General features: G+C 39.9%; 1 protein-coding gene across 4 annotated transcripts in view; it reads left to right on the top strand.

The window, feature by feature from the left end:
• The first annotated feature begins 5,622 nt into the window (after nucleotides 1-5,622).
• dnmbp (dynamin binding protein) overlaps nucleotides 5,623-7,711 on the top strand; it is a 39,292-nt gene continuing 37,203 nt past the window's right edge. For 2 of the 4 annotated variants that reach the window (XM_078937256.1, XM_011487965.4), the window contains exon 1: nucleotides 5,719-6,058. The gene's annotated coding sequence lies outside the window, so the exon portion shown is untranslated. Of the gene's footprint in view, nucleotides 6,059-7,711 lie in introns of all 4 variants that reach the window. The other 2 variants (XM_011487966.4, XM_011487964.4) reach the window with 2 other exon arrangements.

Here is a 7,711-nt window from a genome sequence, read left to right as displayed (position 1 = left end):
CTAATTCAGTTTTTAAAGAGTGTGTTTGATCAAACATGACTCAATCGACTCAAATTAATTTTAATAAAGTGAAACAAAGCTTAAAACAATAGGATATTTTTAAATATTGTACAATTTATGAGAAACTTTAAATAAACAGAGGAAGGAGCTACGTTTGTCAGTGTTTCTAGGATTAAAAAAAAAAAAAAGAAAGAAAATTAGCTGAGGTTTAGGTTTGTTTAAATCATACAGGTCAAATTTCCCCAAACATCTCTTATATATTGTGCTTATTTTGCACAAATTTCAAAAGACGTGCCATCAACTTCCTGGAAGGGTCAGCAAAGGATGCTAAGGAGGTAACAGAGAGCAATTCAATAGAAAAACCTGTCTGTGTTGTTGACTGTGCAAAAGCCTATTTGTGGTCATGCAAATTAGCATGTGGTGGTGTGGTTATTGATCAATACATTGGGATTCTAACGACATATTTAATTAAAAATTATGATCAACTCACATTTTTGATTAAAGAAGAAATGACTATAAACTCACATATATGATCAGTTGAACAACATATAACTTAAGCGGTGGATATATCAGTCAGCCTTTATCAAGACAAGCTAGAAATGCTGTGCAGGACCACATTAATTATAAAACTGTGAAGCAGATGATCATTTGAGCTTGGTTTCCATCTATTAGACTTGAGCCCCTCTGCGTACGTGATGCTAATATGAAGTCCCTCTACATTTTACAAACAGATGTAAAGCTTAAGTGCCTGATCGCTAAAGCTTAGCTGAAAACTACAGCACGAAACAGGAAAATTGTCCAAGCACAACAGAATGTTTTGAACTGGTGGTGAAGTCAAAGTCCAGGCTATAACTCAACAAAGTAGGTGTGAACTTGGGAAAGAGCTGTCCAAAGCGGAATTCCTTTGATCCTCCAAGAGCGTACGGTGTATTGATAGATGATCCAGAGTTATTTCACAAAGAAAAAACTGAAAAGTCGTTCTGGAAGCATCAACTAACTGTTCTGGCAAATCTAGATGTACAGGATATTTGATTTTGTAGCTAGCTGCATTTCTTTTTTGCTGATAAATTTTGATAATAAGTAGTACCTGCTGCTTGAAATACCCATCCATCCATCTTCATAACCCCCTAAATACCTAAATCCCGCTTGGGGGTCACGGGGGAAAAGATCAGGTAGATCTTCAACAGGTCGCCCATTGGTTACAGGGTGTATTACTTAAGTTAACTGGTTTCACTTTGGCATTTATTTTGTATGTTATAAAGTACACTAGTTTTGTTTATTCAAAATATCTGCTTACATCGACTGGAAGTTTATAGTCAGTTTATGAAATTTGAAAAACATGCAAATGTCTAGGATTTTTTTTCCCTTAGACATGGATGGCACATTCAACAAGTCGGCACACTAAAGTTCAAGTTGATCTCTTACCAAAAATGTATGAAAACGTTTTCAATATGATATTTAAGAGATTTTTTTTTTTTTTTAACTTGTCCTGTCCAACAGCTAGGCAGACAGATGAGAGCTGAGGGCCTCTTGGGTTGGACATATTTTACTTTAACAAGAGGGGTTATTAATCTTCAGACAAACCAAAGGTATGTCTGAATAAACCCCTTTTGTAATTGGGGCCAAACTTTATTAATTTCAAACATGTCTGAAAATCTTTGGTGTTGGACCGGACGGAAAAGGAAAGAGGGGAAGAAGAGAGAGGGACGTTAGAGAGAGGGGGGGTAGGGGGTGATAATAGGAGGGGAAGGGGGATAAGACCATGAAGCAGCATACAGCAACAAGTTTACTGGTTGTTAATCATTATGGTAAGGTTTAAATGTAAAAAAAAAAACAAAAAAAAGGGCGGAGCCTGTCCACACACACACTCAAATGTTATAAACACACCTGTTAGTTGCAAAAATGTCCACCTGTCGACATGTACACAAAACAGATAATGTTCACACGCATACTTATGCCTTAAAACCAACTAGTGTGAAATATTTCAGTCATTCAGTCTGTTGAGCTAACACCTGTGCTCAGGTGAGTGTTTATGTTCTTCTAAAATGGATGGTGGAACGTGAAAAGAAGGAGGGAGAGTGCCCAGCCATCCCCACCCCAAGACCCCCACCGCACCAGCAGCGGCAGCCGGAATCCCCCCAACGCCACACGGGAACCGGCAGGGAACAACCGCCGCCCGGGCGACCAAGCCCGCCACCCAGGCCAGGGCCAGCAGGGCCGCCGCAAGGCCCCCAGAGCCAGAGAGCAGGGAGGCACGGAGGGAAAGAGGGCGCCGCCCCAGCCCAACCAGGAGAGCAGCCCCCCCGCCGCGCCGGGAGAACCCAGCGCAGGGCCCCACCGGAGAAGGACGCCCACAGCCCCAGACGAGCACCCCACCACCACCCAGGAGTTCCGGGCATCCCCCCGCCCCAACCCCAGGTACGAGCCAGGACCCCCCAAGGGAGACCCACTCCGCACTCCAGGCAGCCATCCGCCCGGCCCACGGTTGGTCCAGGGAGGAGCGAGGCAGGGGCCCGCCGCCCCCGCCCAGGAGGGGGGAACCCCGGGGAAAAAAGAGGGCCCACAAGGGGTGTTGTAAATATGGCCCGACCAGGCTCGGCCACAGTTGGAAATTTGGCGGGGCCCAGCACTCAGGAGCAAGGACCAGAACCCACCCCCCAGGGACACGAACACCCCCGGCTCAGATGTAATGTGAACCCCCCCACCGCGCGGAGAGAGCACCGCCGGGCCCAGGAAGCCGGCACCCCGGGGACACATTTATATATATTTAAGAGATTTTTAGCGTCTTTGGTGTTTTTCCAAACAAAAATATCCACGTTTTTTTTTACCACTAAATGAAAATGTTGTTCAATTTTGTCTCCAAAAGGAAAGAAACAAAGCTAATGTATAAAAAAGATGGATATTTGATCCTTTTTTTTTTAAACTCAACAACAAATCTTGTGTATTCAAAATGCAAAATAGTTTGATTTTCTGTCTGTGGGGTGAGGTTGTGGAATAACATGAAAAAAAGTCTAAAGATGAGTAAAAATGTCACACAATTTTACAAAAAATGCAAACTAAAACCTTACAGAAACATCAAATTAGATGACGAAAAGCCTTATAGGACCATGTAAGGACAATCATGACTTCATGACGTTGTTTTTGGTACCTTAACACTTTAATTGTTTTTTTTTGTCTTTATGAATAATTATTATAAGGTTAACATGTAAAAATGTATTGTAAGATTGGGTGTGGGAATCAATACGACTTCTCTGAGTACTTTATTACTTTCTGTTTATCCTGATATTTTTTGCTGCGTTTGAAAATAAAATAAATTTAACAACAAGCAGACGACAAGAAAATAAAGTTTGTAATCCTAAAATTCCGATCACGTCAGTGTGACAAAAGCTGAATCATTATCATCATCGTTTGCTGGCATCGTTTTTTTTTTTTTGTCCTATAACAACAATGACTAAACACAATTATTTTTCCTTTTTTCCTCCACTAATTCTTTATCACAGCTCGTCTCTCAGGGAAAACACAAAAAGATGATTGAATAAAAGCCAATGTATTCTCTGAGTCAAGAGCATTATAGTGTGGCTCAACTGGCAGCAACGCTAAAAGACAACAATAGACCCACATAGTGCCCCCCAGGATAAAAGTGGCCACTATGTGTGGAGGGGGGGGGGACAAAGCTGACATTTCAGACAGATCTGGAGTGTTCCCAGCTTGAGTATGAATTGGGAGTGTGCACGTCAGCGCGCACGAGAATTTTCATTTGCATTTGTCCCACTATGTAACCCACCAGCAGTCGCACAGAGCTTGATATTTCCCTCTTTCTGCCTACACTCGCTGACTCAGAGTTGATGACGTTTTCAAGAAAACTGATGCTAACCGCACATATATTTTGCCATTTGTTGATCATCTATGTTGACGTTAGAGAAGACATATCCTTATGATTGAATTATTCAAGTTAAATATGTCAATCTATTGGTGGCACAGTGTTTGTGTAAAGTGAGACTTGTTTTTATCTGTTTATGTGACAGTGTGACCTGTTTGCTATCTTTTCCTTTTCCTTGCCTGCTCATGAAGGCCAAAGTTGCTGTTTCCTGCTTTTGTCCTGCACATACAAGACCAAATATGAGGAAGCTCTCATTACTGCAAAGACAGCAAAAACTGGATTTACGGTTTTACACCAGAGAACACAATCCCCGGTTCTGGGAAACAGAACGCCAAAAAATTATTTTATGAAACAGCTCTGATTTTGATTCTAAAAATATGAAATAATTTTAGATTAAAACACAGGATGGTGTGGTGACATATTTACGGTATCAACATTCATTTGTAATAAAATTCTCTTCCTTTCAGGCGATTGCTGACCTTGTTGACCCAGAAGTCAATACATATTTAAATATGTAAAGATAAGAAATACCTGTTTCCTACTTCCTTTTTGGGGGATATTTTGATGCACTGTGGTTTCCTTTAAACTTCAGAAAAGAAAAAAGGGGTATTATTAAATCTAAACATGAAATAAACTTATTTTAGAAAATTAATGTATTTGTGTCATAAAAAAACAACTATTTTTTGTCCAAAATTAAATTAACTTGTATTACTTGATGAGTTTTCAATCAGATTTCTTGAATCACCATGATATGTTAGAGCTCATGTAATAGCATAATCTGACATCCTTTATCTAATAGATTTGTCTGAATCAGATACTTACATTCGGGAATAATTGATCAATTTATCTTGTTTACGTGGTGTCTGACAGTCCAAAAACGTGCTTCATAGGTTGATTGATTACTCTAAATTGTCCATAGGTGTGACTGTGAGTGTATTCTATAGGTGTGACTGTGATTGTGTGGCGCTGCAAAAGGCTGGGAACCTCTCCAAGGTATACCACACCTTTGCCCAACAGTAGGCAGGTTAGGCTCTGGTAGCTCTGTGACCCCCAAAAGGGATACAGCGGGTTAAGAAAATTGATTCTTGGATGCACATGTTAACTGTCTAAGTGGCAAGAAACCTGAACTTCTTCCCATTATTTTGATTTCTTACATTATTTTGTTCTTTTATACCATAGTATTTAATAAAAAATCGAAGAAAATTAACAGTAAATAGTAACTATGGAAAATAGACCAAAGACAAATTCTCGTTGCATGCAAGTCAATTGTCCTTTTCCCTTTTTGGACTATAATGATGGAGGTATCTATAAACTCTGTTGCACTGCTTTAAGTCCAAATGCATGGTTATTATAACAACATTAGATCACATTCTTAATGAAAATGGCAGAATGTTTGAGCCTCAAGGTTCTACATGTACACAAGCTTGAAAAAGAAATCTGAAAGCAAACTGGGATTTATAATAATCAGGTTGCCGCTGTCCATGTAAGCGCATCTGATTGGATTTTTAGCGTTTTCTGACATACTCTCATATATCAAAATGTTTTGTTGGTACGTCACATTCATTTTCCTAAAGTGCATGATGTACTGATGTCAGATCTGATCATTCTAAGATTTTTGAGGTCATGTAAACATGCATTAAAAGAAAAAGAAATAACCCCCCACATCATGAATAAATTGAAATCAGAGGACATTAAACGTTTACTTTTTGTCTACTTAAGGGGAAATGTTCTGTGTTAAAGTTTCAGACCCCATTAAATTGTTTGGATTTTTTTTTTTTTTAGTCAGGCACATAGCGGACAGCCCATGGCTGGTCTCGGAAAAGTGGGCGGTGTTCTGTCATGGTGTGGGCATGGAGAGCCTCAGAGCTGCCTAGCTCGCCCGCTGCCGTGTCAGACGTGATGACAGCTGCCTGTACCGAGACCCGCAGCGAGCCTGGACCGCCGGGACGGCCTCTGCTGCGTACATGGCTTCCTGACGTTTGCGTGTAGTAGGCAACGTGGATCTTTCCCCCCTCAGGAAAACAGAATCCGCGCGGACCCTGACGCTGCCCAAAAGTTGTGATCAGACAGAGAGAGAGGCAACTCCGCCACCACATCACCAAACTAAAAGAAGTTGGATATCTACTCTGACCGGATCTAACGGCCAAAATTTATAATTCATACACAACAAGATAAAAGGTAAGTGCTCCAATCTAACCAGAAAACCCCTCATTTATGGGTCACATAGTTAAATTAGTTAATTTTACTGCAGCAACAGAAGCTGTGATGCGTTCGGCGTAGTCCTCCGCCAGTGTACTCAGGAAAGTCCGTGTGATTTATCTACCGCAGACTTTAGTGCAGCCAGTGAGGTCTCGCGCGTGAGCTGCATCTGTGATGGCACGAGCTGTTGACCAAACCCCCATAATGCAGCGGGTCACCTTTGGCCTGGGCTATGACTTGTTCCATGTAAGACGAATACACAGTAATGGGTTTGTCTCACTTCAGACCTTCAGCCAAACCTCAAAAAAAGTCCTAATTCTCAAAGAGAGGAACTTGTCTTCTTAGTGGGAACATTCCGTGATCAAACTAATTCTGGGACTTTCCCTCCTTTTTTTTTTACACTATTACGTTATTACTGTTTCCATTTAACTCGTACAGTAAAATGCCCTTTTTACATGATAAATGAAGTATGAGATCAGACTCCAATATCACCGTAATAGTCCAATTAATTTCTATTTATCCAAAAAATAAATGTCATATTACGCTGTAGATTTGAATGTTTCTTTGAAACATTCATTAAAACGAGGAAGAGGGCCTTTTCTTGAAGTCTCTGCAATGGCTACTCGTTATCTTTAGGATAGATTTGGGATCGTACTATTTATCAGATCACCTCAGTCCCTCCAAACTGCACACACAGCAAGACCCCCTTTCCTTTCTGTACTGTGGTCCTTATTTGTGGAATAACTTACCTGAGGGATCTGCACCTGTGGAGATTTTATATTCTAATTAAAGACGCGTCTTCTATTTATTTATTGGGCTTTTAAGTATTTTATAGCTTTTATGGTTTATCATTTGTACGTCTTTTAATATATGCAGTGCATCCTCAGATTTTAAGACACAGCATTTCCTCCCTTTTATGTTTGCCTTTTATTTGAAACTTTTATTTTGGGAAACATTTATTCAGTATGTAGATATTTTATGGCAATCACCTTGTGTTCGACATCATATTGATGAAAGGTGCTATATAAATAAAGTGACTGATATGTAGATATTTTTTTTTTACAAATGAAATCTTACTTTTGACTATAGTGTAGTTTATTTTGAAAGGTATTCATCCTAAAGTTTGGATTTAAGGTGGCACAGATAAATCCAGCAGTTTAAAATGAGAAACTTTAATTCAAAAAATATATAAGTCACACTATAATGCATCGGTAAGTTTTGACTCTAAAGTTGTTGTACTTCATGTGATAAATCATGAAACTTGCAGTAAAGGTTGTCGGCAGGGTGGAAGTCCTTCTGAGGAATAGTGTTTATAGATTTTGAAACATAGCATGACTCTGCGTCTCTTGTGCTTTTTCCACGATGCTTTGCTGAATCATCCTATTGGTTTGATCAGCATGTTCAAACAAGCAGATTCCAGCAGTCAGGCAGGCAGGATGAAGATGAACTGAGCGGCTTTAAAGCTACAAATAGAGCAAACAAGTCAGCTGTGTAATTACCACAATGTGCTCATGCACTGTTTGATTTATCTGCTGATTTGCCATTTTTGTCACACTTCTTCCTCATTTTTTTACAATAACTGAGTCAGATTTTGTTTGGGTCTTTTTGAGTTCTTCAAAAATTTTGGGCACA

The sequence above is a fragment of the Oryzias latipes genome, chromosome 19 (genome assembly GCF_053564925.1).
Source record: "Oryzias latipes strain Hd-rR chromosome 19, Olatipes_Hd-rR_3.1".
Taxonomy (NCBI): Eukaryota; Metazoa; Chordata; class Actinopteri; order Beloniformes; family Adrianichthyidae; genus Oryzias; species Oryzias latipes.
This window is presented reverse-complemented; position numbering and strand designations above follow the sequence as displayed.